The following is a 15066-nucleotide window of genomic DNA, read 5'->3' on the forward strand; positions in this document are numbered from 1 at the left end:
AGAAAAAAAGGTTTCTAAATTCCTAAACGAGACAGTTCTTAAGATTTCTTCTAGTTCTAAATTAATATCTATATTAAATTATATTCTGTGTTGAAATTATTATTGTATAATTTGTGTTTCCACTAGATGGTGCTAATATATTTCATTTTCTATTAAAATCAGTTTGTATTTTCTACCTAATAATTTGTCATAGTACATAGATAAATCCTTAATCTTTTCAATGTTTTTCATTTTTTTCTTTGAAAATTCACATATACATACAATACACTGTGATCATATTCACACCTCACCTTCTCCCATATCTACTTCCCAACTTCATGTTTTCTTCTTTTATATGTACATGTGTGCATGTACATAAAATGTTATGTTTCTGTATGACTTTTCAAATATCCTTAGTGTCAGTGATTTTACCACCATCCTAGCCCTTCCTCTGACCTTATGCTCCTATCGCCTTCCCTACTTAAAACTCCCATGTCATTAATCCCCTTACCCTCTTCATATAGCCCATGCTCTACTATGTCCCTTTCCAAATATACTGAATGAGTTAAGACAAACGCAGAAAAACAAATACTGCATGTTGTCTCTATAGCATCAAATCTTTAGATTTATGTATTTAAAGTGGAGTACCTGTATGAGCCAGGAAACTAGAAAGTCACCACAGGAGGGACGGTTAACCTATAAACCTAGCTATTATCCTGTCAATTATGCTCTCCTCACTACATACTTATAAAATAATGATACTGTACTTATTTTTTCCCAAGTAAAGACATTGTGCCACACAGCAATAGGATGAGTCAAAGTCAGTTGGACCCTTAGTAAGATTTTTTTTTCTGCCATCTCTACAATTTCTCCCAGATCACACTACATTGTTGTATATAATAATGTCAAAATTCTGAAGATCTTAGTTGAAAAACTATATATATATATATATAATAGCCAATGGTCAGAATATTCTCCACAGTGGAGTGGAGAGTGTGATACGACTTTCTCACATACTCTGGTGCCTCACATTTGACCATGTCCCCTGGAGGGAGAGACCTGGTGGCACTCAGAGGAAGGACAACAAGTAGCCAAGAAGAGACTTGATACCCTATGAGAATATATAGGGGGACATAATCCCCTCAGGAGCAGTCATAGGGGAGGGGAATAATGGGAAGAAATGGGGGGGGGGAGGAATGGGAGGATACAAGGGATGGGATAAACATTGAGATGTAACAAGAATAAAATAATAAAAAAAAAAAAAAAAAAAGAGATGTAACAAGAATAAATTAATAATAAAAAATTTAAAAAAAAAAAAAAAAAAAATTTGACATTAACAAATATTTAAAACTGCTAACATTTGGGCTCATATTAGTGGACCACTAATATTTGCACATAAAACCCATTTGTATTTTGTATTTTGGCTGCTTCTTACAATAAAAACTCTAGTAACTTTGGTGGTATACATTTCATTTTTTCTAATAAGGTTGAAAACTGAACTCAGGGCCTTATGCATGTATAATAAGCCCTCTACCACTAAGTCATATATTCACCCCTTCTAGCATATGTAACAACAATAAAGGACAAGCAACAGTAAACAAAAATATCTCACATTTAAATATAGTAAATATGATAGATATTGTTAAAATAGTTATGGAAATTACATAATCGAGGTTCACTAAACCTAAGTTCTATACACTTTAAAATCAGCAATATAGACAGTGTCCTTTGCCTTACAGAAGCTTTTCAGTTTCACAAGGTCCCATTTATTAATTGCTGATCTTAGAGCCTGAGCTGTTGATGGTTCTGTTCAGGAAGTTGTCTCCTGTGCCAATGAGTTCAAGGCTCTTCCCCAGCTTCTCATCTAATAGATTTAGTGTATCTGGTTTTATGTTGAGGTCTTTGACTCACATGGACTTAAGTTTTGTACAGGGTGATAAATATGGATATATTTGCATTCTTCTGCATACGGACTCCCAGTTGGACCAGCACCTTTTGTTGAAGATGCTTTATTGTTTCCATTGTATATTTGTGGCTTCTTTATCAAAACTCAGGTGGCTATAGGATTTACCTGTGGGCCTTTGATTCTATTCCATTAAGCGACCAGTCTATTTCTATGCCAGTACCATGCAATTTCTATTACTATGCTCTGTAGTACAGATTGAAATCAGGAATGGAGATACATCCACAAGTTCTTTTATTGTTTATTACTGTTTTACCTGGGTTTTTCTGGTTTATTTGGTTTTCCCCTATGAGGTTGAGAATTATTCTTTCAAGGTCTGTAAAGAATTGTGTTGCCATTTTGATGGGAACGACACTGACTCTGCAGATTGCTTTTGGGAAGATGGCCATTTTTATTATATTAATCCTATTGATCCATGAGCATGGGACATCTTACAGTCTTCAGGTACTTGAAGCACTTGTGTACAGGTCTTTCACTTGCTTGGTTAGAGTTACACCAAGATACTTTATAGTTTGTGGCTAGTGTGAAGCGTGTTGTTTCCCTAATTTCTTTCTTAGCCCATTTGTCATTTTTATATAAGATTTTATACTGATTTTTTTAGATGATCTTGTATCTAGCCACTTTGCTGAAGGTGTTTATAGGCTGTAGGAGTTCTCTGATGGAATTTTTGGGGTCATTTATGTATACAATCATACCATCTGTAAATAGCGATACTTTGACTTCCTCCTTTCCAATTTTTATTGCCTTGATCTCCTCTAGTTGTCTTATTCCTCTAGCTATAACTTCAAATACTATATTTAAGAGATACAAAGAGAGTGGGCAGCGTTGTTTTGTCCCTGATTTCAGTGGGATTGCAAAGGGCACTGTCAATAGAATGATAGAGCAGTCTACAGATTGAGTTAGGATCTTCACCTCCCCTACATCCAAAAAAGGACTAATATCCAAAACATATAAGGAACTCAAAAAATTAAATACCAACAAACAAAATATTCCAATTAAAAATTGGGTACAGGGCTAAACAGAATTCTCAACAGAGGAAATGCAAATCAAAATTACTCTGAGATTCCATCTTACACCCATCAGAATGGCTAAGATCAAAAACTCAAGTGACAGCACATGCTAGCGAGGATGTGGAGAAATTCCCTCCATTGCTGGTGGGAATGCAAACTTGTACAACCACTTTGGAAATCTATCTGGCACTTTCTCAGAAAATTGGGAATAGCTCTACCTCAAGACCCAGCTATACCACTCCTGGGCATATACCAAAAAATGTTCCACTACACAACAAGGAAATTTGATCAACTATGTTCATAGCTGCTTTATTCACAACAGCCAGCATCTGAAAACAACCTAGACATCCCTCAACTGAAGAATGGATAAAGAAATTGTGGTGCTCTTACACAATGGAACACAACTCAGCTATTAAAAACAAGGAAATGATGAAATTTGCAGACAAATAGATGGAACTAGAACATATACTGAGTGAGGTTAACCCAGACCCAGAAAGACACAACTGATATGTACTCACTTATAAGCAGATTTTAGCCATAGAGTACAGGATAAACATACTACAATTCACAGGCCCAAAGAAGATAAATAACAAGGAGGACCCAAGGGACGATGCTCAAATATCATTCAGAAGGTGAAATAGACAGAAGAAGTGGTTGAAGAGGGAATGCAGAGAGAAATGAGGGTGGAGATCAGACCTGGGGAAAACAAGGGCAGGAGAACAGGGGGCCTACAAAGAGAAGAGAAACCATGGGAAGGGGCATCTCTGTGACAAGCTGGAGACCCCAGGACAGGGTAGGCTTCTGGAGGATATGGAGGTGACTCCTTGTAGTAGAGGTCATGAAGACTGAAGAGAACACCCTCTAACTAGACAGGACTCCTACTGGAGGGAGGAAAACACCAAAGCACCTACAAAAACTTTGACCCAAAATTTACCCTGCCTACAAGATGTGCAGGGATAAAGATAGAGCAGAGATTGAAGGAATGTCCAACCAATGCTTGACCCAACCTGACACCCACCCCATGGGAGAGAACAAACCCTTGACACTATTAACAATACTCTGCTATGCTTGCAAACAGGAGCCTAGCAGAGCTGTCCTCTGAGAGGCTCCACCTAGCAGTGGTTCAAAGCAGATGCTGAGATTCACAAACAAACATTGAGCTATGCATAGGGAGTCTTGTGGAAGAATGAGGAGAAGAATATAAGGACCTGGAGGTGACAGGAGTACAACAAGAACAACAACAGATCCAACTAACCAGGGCTCAGAGGGGCCTGAAAAGACTGAAGCACCAACCAAGGACCATGCATGGACTGGACCTAGGTCCTCTACACAGATAGAGCAGATGGGCAGCTCAGACTTCATGTGGGTCACCTAGTAAGGGGAGCAGAGGCTGGCTCTGACATGAACTCTGTTGCCTGCTTTTTGATCACTCCCTCCAGGCAGTGCTGCCTTACCAGAATCTGGACCCAGGGTGTTCTGCTCAAACTACTGTACCAACCAAGGACAATGCATGCAGTAAACCTAGACCCCCTGTTCAGATCTAGCCAATGGACAGCACATTCTCCAGTTGTGTGGAGAGGGGGGACTGACTCTGACATGAACTCTGGTGCCCCCTATTTGACCACTTCCCCTTGGTGGGGAGGCCTGTTGGCACTCAGGGGAAGGGGAAGCAGGCTATCTGATAGGCTGTAATCATATGGTGAGGGAGGAGGTCCCCTTCTGTCACAGGCCTAAAGGAGAGGAATAGGATGAAAGAGGGAGGGGGGAATGGGAAGATACAAGTGAGGGGATAACAATTTAGATGGAATCTGAATAAATTATTTAAATAAAAAAGTTTTTTAAGGTACTGCAAGATGTGAAAAAAAAAAAAAGAGGATATGCTCAGGCATGCTGTGACTTGATGAGTTGAAGAATAGGGGATGGGGAGGGGAAGGAGGGAAAGGGGACAAAGAGGAGAGGAGGGAAGGGGCTACAAACAGAATGTAAAGTGAATTAATTAATTTTTAAAAATCAGAAATATAATTCTTATTTTTTAGTTATTTTATATAAAATATTTTTAATCTTTGGCATTTCTTTTTTTAATTTCTAGAAGTGAGATTGTTTGTTTATTTATTTATTTATTTATTTAGCTATTTGTTTGAGACCTCACCTGGGCTGGCATGGAACTCACTATGTAGCCCAGGCTAGTCTCAAACTTATGTCAGTTCCTTTGACTCAGCCTCCCAAATCCTGGGATCAAAAGTATAAGATATGTGCATGGCTTACAAAAAGCTTTGTTTTTCTTAATTTTGTATATATAAGGCTGGAGAATTGACTCAGCAGTATTCATTATTAACATTTTACTTACATTATTTTGGCAACTTTCGAAAATAGTTATTTAAGCATCTTGGACGTGTGTGTGTGTGTGTGTGTGTGTGTGTGTGTGTGCGCGCGCGCGCACACACACACACACATGCATAAGTACATGAGCATAAATGCAACAATAGATAAATGGAGGTCAGAGAACAACTTGTAAGAGTCAGTTTTCTTCTTCCACCATGTAGGTTCTGAAGCAGGAATTCAGTTTATCAGGCTTGGTGGCATGTGTCTTTATTCAGAGCCACCTACTGCTTGCCCACTAAATAGTTTAAATGTGCCTATTGATACATATACAAATAAATGTAACAGATCCTTAAATAACTATTTTTGGAAAGCAAACAAAGGAATATAAGTAAAATGTTAATAGTGAATACTTATAGCACTATACTTTAGAAAATTAACTTTCTACAATACGTAATATATTTAATTGCCATAATGAGCACAAGTAACTTACTTAACAAAGGGAAAAAAACCTGTAAACTTTATCTTACTATACCAAGAGTAATAGTAGTTGGTATAGTAAAATAAAGTTCTCTCCCAGATTTTATTTGCCACAACTAAAAGGTCTTTCTTAAGTCTAAAACTATAGACCCAGACTTGAAGTCTGTCCTGTTGTGAGCATGGTCCCACTTCTCTAGGCTCCAGAAATATCCCAGTGACAACCACATCCCTAAACTGCAGACTTTGATCTGCTTTTACAGCCTCAAGCTCCAGAAAAATTGAAAAATCTTGTAGGTAGGGTGAATTTTGGATCAAAGCTTTTGGGAGTGGGCTGGTATTCTCCTTCCTCTTAGAGACTTGTCTAGTTAGAGAGTGTCCTTTTCAGTCTCTGTGGCCAATGCTACTAGGAGCCTCAGCTAGAGTCCCTCTCATATCCTCCTGGGAGGCAACTAACCAAGGCCCAGAGGGGTTTGCTGAGACTGAAGCACCAACCAAGGACCTTGTATGGATTGGACCTAGGTCCTCTACACAGATGAAGCCAACGGACAGCTCAGGTTTCACGTGGGTCCTCTAGTAAGGGGAGCAGGGGCTGTCTCTGACATGGACTCTGTTGTCAGCTTTTTTTATCACTTTCCCCTGGTGGAACTGCCTTATGAGCCACAGGGGCAGATGGGAAATGGGGCTCTCTTTTTATGAGGAGTAAGGGAAGGGGGATGGGAGAGAGAGGGAGGGTGGGACTAGGAGTTGAGGAGGAATGGGGCTATGGCCAGGATATAAAGTGAATGAATGAATGAATGAATGAGTTCAAAAATCATTTAAGAACATAAAAATAAATAATAAATAACTATTTCAGTCTGGTTGGCTTGTTTTGGATCTGTTTAAGTTGTTGAAATCTTCTTGATTTAATTTTTGTAGATTCAAGTGTATTTAGGAATTTACCTATTGCTTCTAGATTTTCCAGCTCTTTGGAATGTTTTCAAAGGATTCCTCCAATGATCCTCTAGGTTTTACTGGAGACTGTTGTAAAAACTCCCATTCATCTCCAATTTTACTAATTTAGGTCTTTTCTCTTTAAAAAGACAGAGTAAAGAATGATAGAAAATCTTTGCCAGCTATACTTCTGACTGGAAATTAAATATCTAGAACATATTTAAAGGCTGACAAATTAAACACCAAAGACCACATCCTTCAATTAATAAATGACCTAACACATACAGTTCTCAAAAGAAATATAAATGACCAATAAATGTTTTTGAAATGTTCAACATCCTTAGTCAGCATGGAAATGCAAATTAAAACTACTCTAAGAATCCATCTCATCTCAGTCAGAGTAACTAACTATACAATAAATAGTTAACTAACTACCAATAAAACAAATAACAATACTAGGAAGGATGTAGGGAAAGAGTGAAAGTGTAAATTGGTGTAGTAGCAATGGAAGTTAGTATGGAGGTTTCAGAAAACAATTAACATAGAAATACCCCATGACCCAGCTATCCTGCTCCTGAGTGTGTAATAAAAAATATCTCGCCACAGAGATACATGCACATTCACAGTTTTTGCTATACCATTCATAATGCTTTAAAAAATAGGGGCCAGCAAGAAAGCTCATCCCTGCTGATGTATATCCAAATCCCTGAACTGATTCTCACAGGTTGTCCTCTGACCTCTACATGTTGACATGTGGAACACATAGAAACACACACATACACACAAATTAATCAATTAATTAAGTAAATGTGAACTTAAAAATGGAATGAAGCTGGGCAGTGGTGGCACATACCTTTAATCCCAGCACTTGGGAGGCAGAGGCAGGAGGATCTCTGTGACTTCCAGGCCAGCCTGGTCTACAGAGAGAGTTCCATGACAGCCAGAGCTGTTACAGCTGTTACACAGAGAAAGCATGTCTTGGAAAAAAAAAGTTTTGGGCTGGAGAGATGGCTCAGACGTTAAGAGCACTGACTGCTCTTCCAGAGGTCCTGAGTTCAATTCCCAGCAACCATATGGTGGCTCATAACCAACTATAATGTGATCTGATGCCCTCTATTGGTGTGCAGGTGTACATGCAGACAGAGCACTGTACACATAATAATAAATAAGTAAATCCTTTTTAAAAATGGAATGAGTCTAGATGTCCATCAACAGATGGACAGTAGAGAGTGTTGGGTGACTGACTGGGCAGTAAACTGTCTCAGCCATTTTTTTTCTTCATTTTGGAAGCTGCTAACACACACTCTGGGTTCACTCAGGTATTTAAGTTTTATCCCTTTTCAAGTCTCTGATGAGTTTAGTCTTTCAATTAAGCTTAGTAGGTTAGTGGTTAAGATGCTTTTAGATCAAGAAAGATGTTTTAAATTAACAGAGATGAGACATGATAGCTATTAATCTCCATTCAGAAATTTAGACCTAACAAGATAGGAAAGATGTTTACTTCAAGTTTGCCAAATACAAATGGTCAAATCACTATGAATGTAACATTTATATAATTCCTGATTGTCTCGTGGTTCTTCCTGCTATATGTAGTTTATTTTACTCATGTGTAATAATATAAATGTATATGTTAAAAAAGAAACATAATAAAAATATTTTTTAAACAAAACAAAAAAGATATCCATTCTGATGATTGTATAACTGCTAATGAACTGGTTGCTAGCATTTTAGGTGGTTCCTTTATACATTTAGGGTCCGAAATAATGAAACCTTTGTTTAAGAAGGCACTTTTATTGTAAATTGCCTTCTCTGTGTTTTTGCAGTTTCTAAATAGAAACAAAGAATAAAAAAAGAATAAGATGGTTTCCTCATTGCTCAACTGATTAAAAAAAAAGGAAAATGGGGTACCTGTATATAATGGAACTTTATTCATCCGCCAACAAAAATTAAATTGTGACATTTGCAGAAAAGTAGATAGAATTAGAATTCTTAGATTAAGTAAAATGAGCCCAATATAGAAAGAAAAATGCTACATGATTTCTTTCATATGTGAATTCTATGCTTTAATAGCTATATATGTAAATATATTCATATATGTGATATATATGTATTATGAAGATAGAAAGGAGACCATAAGATGGGAGAAAGATTTTGTGAAAAACACATACTACATGTGCCATGAAAGCAGACGGGGAGCTACTGAGGGCATGAAGGGGACCAGTCGGAAGAGGACAGGGGATAAGGAAGGAATATGGTGAAAAAGGATAAACAGGAGCAAAGAACATATTAAATGGAATACTGAAATCTATTACTTTGTATGCTAATTTAATTAAGGACTGAGGAGATGACACAGCTTATAAAGTACTTACCACATTACAATGAAGACCTGAGTTTGGATCCCCAGAACTCACATACAAAGCAGGCATAGCAGTACATGTCTATAATTATAGCACTGGAGGAGCAGAGAAATCTCAGAGCATCAACCTCTGGCCTCCATATGCCTGTACATGTACCCACAAACATACACATATAAAAATAATAAAGCAAAATAAAATAAAAACATATTTTAAAGTATCATAGAAAATAAAGAAAGTTAGTATACAATGCTAAAGTGTCAACTGAAAAGGAAGATATAAAAATTATATACACACACACACACACACACACACACACACACACACACATCACAAATGGGGCACCTAAATATATAAAATAAACACTAAAGGTTCAAAATGGTAAAACAGATTATGAAATAATAATAGTAGACTTCAATGTCCTATTTCTGAAATGAGTAGATCTCACAGACAGAAAATGAATAAGGAAACTCTGGACTTGATTAACATTTTATATAAGGTGGATCTGAAAGATAAATACATATAGAGGAATTTTTTAAACCATTACTTTATTTATTGGCTTTAACATCCTGATTACAGCCTCCCCTCTCCTCGTAGTCCCCCTCACACACTCTTTCCTCCCATTCTCCCCGTTCTTTCTCAAAGAAGGGGGATGTCCCTATGGGTACCAACCTGCCCTGTCACATTAAGTTGCTGCAGGCCTAAGCACATCCTCTCCCACTGAGGCCAGACAGGAGGTGGGCGGGAGTGAGTCTCTGTAACATGTCAGAGACATAGGAATAGGGGAGGCCCAAGAAAGTCTATGGGGGGTCACCCTAGCTGAGACTCCTAGCAGCTAGGGATATGGAGTCTGAAGGAGCCACCTCCTGTAACCAGGCAGGACTTCCAGTAGATAAGGACACCAACCCACCCACAAAATCTTTGGCCCAAAATTTGTCCTGCCTACAAGATGTGCAGGGACAAAGATGGAGCAAAGATTGAAGGAATGGTCAAAGACTGGCCTTACTTGAGACCCATCCCATGGGAGAAAACCCATCCCTGACACTATTAATGTTACTATGCTATGTTTGAAGACAAGGAGCCTAGCATGGTTCCATTCAGCAGCTGATGGAAAGAGATACAGAGACCCACAGCCAAACATTAGACAGAGCTTGGAGAGTCCTATGAAAGACTGGGGAAAATGATAGAGGGAGCCAGTGCGGTCAAGGACACCATAAGAAGACATACAGAGTCAACTAACCTGGGCCCATGGGACCTCACATAGACTGAACCACCAACCAAAGAGCATGCATGGACTGGACCTAGGCTCCCTGCATATACATATGCAGGGAGAGAGAGAGAGAGAGAGAGAGAGAGAGAGAGAGAGAGAGGGAGGGAGGGAGGGAGGGAGGGAGGGAGGGAGGGACGGACAGACAGACAGACAGAGACAGAGAGACAGAGAGAGAGATATGTTGGGCTTATGCTTGATATGGATCCCCCAGAAACTGGGGCAGGAGGGGGGCTCTCTCAGACTCTGATGTCTGCCATTGGATCCCATTCCCTAACTGAGCTGCCTTGTCTATAGAGGAATTTTAATCCAGGAACATGGCTGCTCTGGCAAGGGATCACATAGGTCTATGTGATCTGGTTGGAATGCAGAAATGTCCTGCATTACAGTATGATCTGGCTAGAATGCAGACATGCCCTTAGTACACACTTTAATCCTAAACAATGAAAGAACAGTTTTTAGAAGGTAGCAGGAAGGTTTGAAAGTGACAGACAAAGGAGCAGACAAAGTGATAAATTAGAGAATGAGACAAGAGATGGGCTACACTCAACTCTCACAAGAACTTGACAGGAAAGATAGTGTGGAGATTGGTGCAGTTCAATTGAATGCAGTTGAGTTCAAGTTCATACAGTTCTGTTTAGTTCGTGAAGTCAGTTCAGTCAGTGAAATTCAGTTCATAGAATTCAGAGGCAGTTTTTCCAAGCACACACACAGAATATTGGCATGTAACAGCTGCCCTAGGGTTTAAGTCACCTTATCAAAAACAAATTGTTGCAAAGATATCATGCAAGGTTGTGAAATTATTTGTCTTGAACATAAAAACCTGTAACAAATTTAAATTAAATTTATTAAAATTGTTACTTGTAGTTTTCCCCTTGCAAGATCCAAAAGGAAAAATAAAATATCCAGGTAACAGACATCAGTCACCACATAATCCTGGACCACCCACACAGAAAGCAGAGTACCTTTCATTAAACCCATCATCAGAGAGTACCTTCATTTAATATAAACAAAACTGACATGCAAAAAAAAAATGAAAGACTCCAAAGGATAAACAAAACCCTAGCACTGACATTGAAGACAAGGGCCCAAAAGCCATGAACTAAAAGGACAACAGTGGCTGTCTATCACTGCAAGCAATCCAAGAGGCTTTAACCCTTTGGTGTGAGAAGTGCAGGCTTCCACGTGAGCGAATTGGCTCTTCCTAATTGCCAACAATGGACATGCTAATGCAGCACAGAAGGGACCCGCAGTCTGTTCTGACACCTGGGAAAACGACTAAGCTATCAGCTACTTGTGTCAATTCCAATAGAGATGATTCAGTTCTGAGATTTTATATAAACCTTTAGGGAGAAGTGTTGGGACAAATCTTTAGTTTAAAAGTATGAGTGCTCACACTGGTAAAATACCCTATCAGGTCACTCTGCCCTGAGGCAGGGCCAGAAGGGTCAAGATTCAGTTCGCTGTTGCCATAATGACTCAACAAAATGAACCTCTGATGATGACCCACAGCTCAGGGACTCCTAGAATGCAGTCAGCTAAGAAAAAATTGTCAGGCTGTGAGCTACTTTCAGAACAAACTACATTTTATTATGAAAACCAAAGGTGAAAGCAAAATAGAGCACAGTCCCATACAGCATTAACAGCCTCTGGAATCTTGAAAGGTTCTGTATAATGGGGCGGCATTAAGGTAAGAATTACAGGCCAACCAAATGTCAAATCTTCACTCTAACTTTCCAAAACAGGTTTTCCCCAACACCTACTAATTATAAAGAAACATAAGTCACTGACTATTCATAAAATAAAAATGTATAAACTGTGACATTCTTATGACCAAGGTATTTGATAAACAAGAAAATTGTGAATTTAGGGTCAATAGAAAAAGGCCTTTTAAACATCCTTTGGACTTCAAAAAAAAATCTCTTCAGGTAGTAAATCTGTCCCAGTGTCATAGCAACTAGACCAAGAGCTTTAAAGAAGGACTGTTTGTGTTGTCATTGATGACTCTGTGTATTCTCTCCCAGACTTCCATAAACTCCTGTTCGTGCTTTACAGCTGTCATTGCCACTGCCAGCTCATTAATTATTTCTTCTAGCTTGTTCTGATGAGCTTCTGCTCTGTGTCTTGTCCTTTGTAAGCCTCCCCAATGTCAATGATGAACACTACTATCGTTGGAGTCATGATGGACCTCCTATTACTAAAGCAGAACTTGTACATCCCATCCATGTGGGCAGAGAATGTGTACTTCCCACTGGACTCTCTGTCTCCTCTATAGATTCCTTTACTATCTGGTCCTGTGATCTGCACATCAATGTCTAGGAAGCCACTCTCTGCCACCTCGAAGATGAGGCCCATCTTGGTGCCTGAGGTGACCTGCTCAAAGGAGCACTCCTCAGACTCCACCTCAAAGTTGACAAAGTAGCCCGAAGATGAGGCCCGCAGCACCAGCAGCTCTGCAAGTATCACTATGGTGCAGCATGGGCCAAAGCCAAGACGCAGACTGCAGCTCCCAGAGCTGCCCCCTCAGCCAACAACATTTTTTAAAACAAGTAATAAAATACTGCTCAAACTTTCTCAAAAATTAGAAAAATATGAGATATATCCAACTCTTTTTATACGGCTAGTATTACCATAATACCAAAGTCAGACAAGGAAATTACAAGTTTAAGAAGTGGATAGAGGTAAAAGAGTAAAGAAGAAGGGAAAGGGGAACAGAAGAAGGAAAAAGAGGAGATGGTTGCAGGTCAGTAAGAAAATGAAATTAGTATAGGAGAAATATAGGAACTCCTATGCTCAGAATAGCCAATACATGGAACAACTCAACTCCATCAACAGGAGAACAGATAAAGAAAATGTCACACACACGCGTGCACACATGCGAGCACACAAAAGCATGAATAAAAAGGAAATTCTTTCATTTGCCCCAACACCAATGAATAAGGAAAGCATTATGCTAAGTAAAATAAGCAAAGCACTGAGAGATGAATATTGCAAGTTCTCACTTAGATGTAGATTTAAAAAACAGTCAAATTCAAAGAAGCAAATAACCGAATAACTAACTTCTCAAGGTTTAATTTACAGCTTGGTGACTAAACATTAATAAATTTCATTTTATATGTAAAATTTATTGATAGATAATCTTAAATGTTATAACTAGGAAGGGGAGATAATAATATGAGTGAAAAGTCTTAGCCAGTTATGAGGTGTAAACTACTATTGTAAGCCCCAAGAGGTAGAAGAATAAAATAGAACTGATTTCTGCAATAATGGAGTTTAAGCCATACACATGAATAATACTGTAAAACTGTAGTATTTCTCTCAATCACTGTTCTATTTTTAAAATAAAATTGGAATCACAAAAAAATATGAGTGTATATATTTGCTAGCAAGCTGGATTATGATAATTTTATAATATCATATACATATAAAATATCACATTAATTTTGATAAATTATCATCTGTATAAAAATGAGTATTTTGAAAAGTGGACAGCAAGAGGGCAGGTGAGTAAGATCCTTCACCAACTGTCTAACTACAGACACAGTTCAGTGATTGTTACTGCACCACACTATCCTCAGAAGATTCAAGGAAAATCAGTGGAGTGCCCACGGGAAGAATCTCTGGTAAAGCCCTAACTGTCAAGAATAGACACGCAGCACCACTCATCTATCAAACTGCCGCTCAAGCCAGCATTACTAATGACTTATTGCAATGGTCTTAAGCAGACCTCTAACACTGTAGGAAGCAGCTACCTTGATGTTATGTTTGGCAGGCTGTTTGACATTTTTGTGGCATTGGTCACATGTATGACAGAGCTTGATGCTGATCACTTGACGGAAAAAGGCAAAAATCCTTCTGTGGTCAAACCACATCTCTATGACTATGAATATCTGATCTACCCCAGCAAAAGGGAAAGGTTAGGGGACTAGAGGAACTACCTTTGTGGAGTCCTAAGATTTATGCTGAAAAATACACCATTTATAGAATTGGGACAAACTTGGACTTAGATTTCACTCTAATACTGACAGTAACAACACACCAACATCAGGAAACTTGGATGTAGCATATCTAGTGCTGCAATAGTGGAAGCTACCATAAATTCAGGAGGAAATTAGCAGACTGCTTAGACTTTCTGGAAAAATAAACACAAAGTCACTTTACATAATTTCAAGTGCAGATGATGCTATGCAAATATCAAAAGTTTCCAGGAAACCAAGATCCCACCTAAAGGTGAAAATAACACACTAAAATTTGACTAGGTAGTAACCAGTATGGGCAAACTCTAGGATGGATGATTTAAAACAGAGCTTCAAAGGAAGGAAAAAGGAATAAAGGAAGCAGAAAGGACAGGGAACAGGAGGGGAGGGGAGGAGAAGAAAGAAAAAGAAAATGGAAAGGGAGAGGGGAAGGGAGGGGAAGGGAGGAGAGGGGGAAAGGGAAGAGGAGGAGAGGAGAGGAATCAAATGATCTGTAATGGAAATCACATAGGAGACATTCCTGGGCCTGTCTGCAAGGGTGTTTCTGGAAAGAATTAAGAGGATAGATGTACATTCAAAATAGATGGCACCTCCAGTGGATAATGTTGGCTATCCACGCCAACCTGAACAGCAGACATTGCTTTCCCTGGTAAGCCTTGCCCCTGAGGAGCTCCAATGGCCAGCCACCCGCCACGCCAGATTTCCCTAATAGCTATTAACAGCCATTCCCAGCCCCATGGCAGGAGAGTGGCCAAGCCCCTGGGCCCACCCTAAGAAAAATATCCTA

The 15066-nt window shown here is 38.9% G+C and overlaps 1 protein-coding gene and 1 pseudogene across 1 annotated transcript in view; both read right to left on the bottom strand.

Moving 5' to 3' along the window:
• Tex11 (testis expressed 11) overlaps positions 1-15066 on the bottom strand; it is a 223002-nt gene that overhangs the window by 167848 nt on the left and 40088 nt on the right. The gene's annotated exons all lie outside the window — the stretch shown is intronic.
• On the bottom strand, positions 12093-14174 carry LOC127184594 (transmembrane emp24 domain-containing protein 2-like; annotated as a pseudogene).

Source organism: Acomys russatus, chromosome X, assembly GCF_903995435.1.
Source record: "Acomys russatus chromosome X, mAcoRus1.1, whole genome shotgun sequence".
NCBI lineage: Eukaryota > Metazoa > Chordata > Mammalia > Rodentia > Muridae > Acomys > Acomys russatus.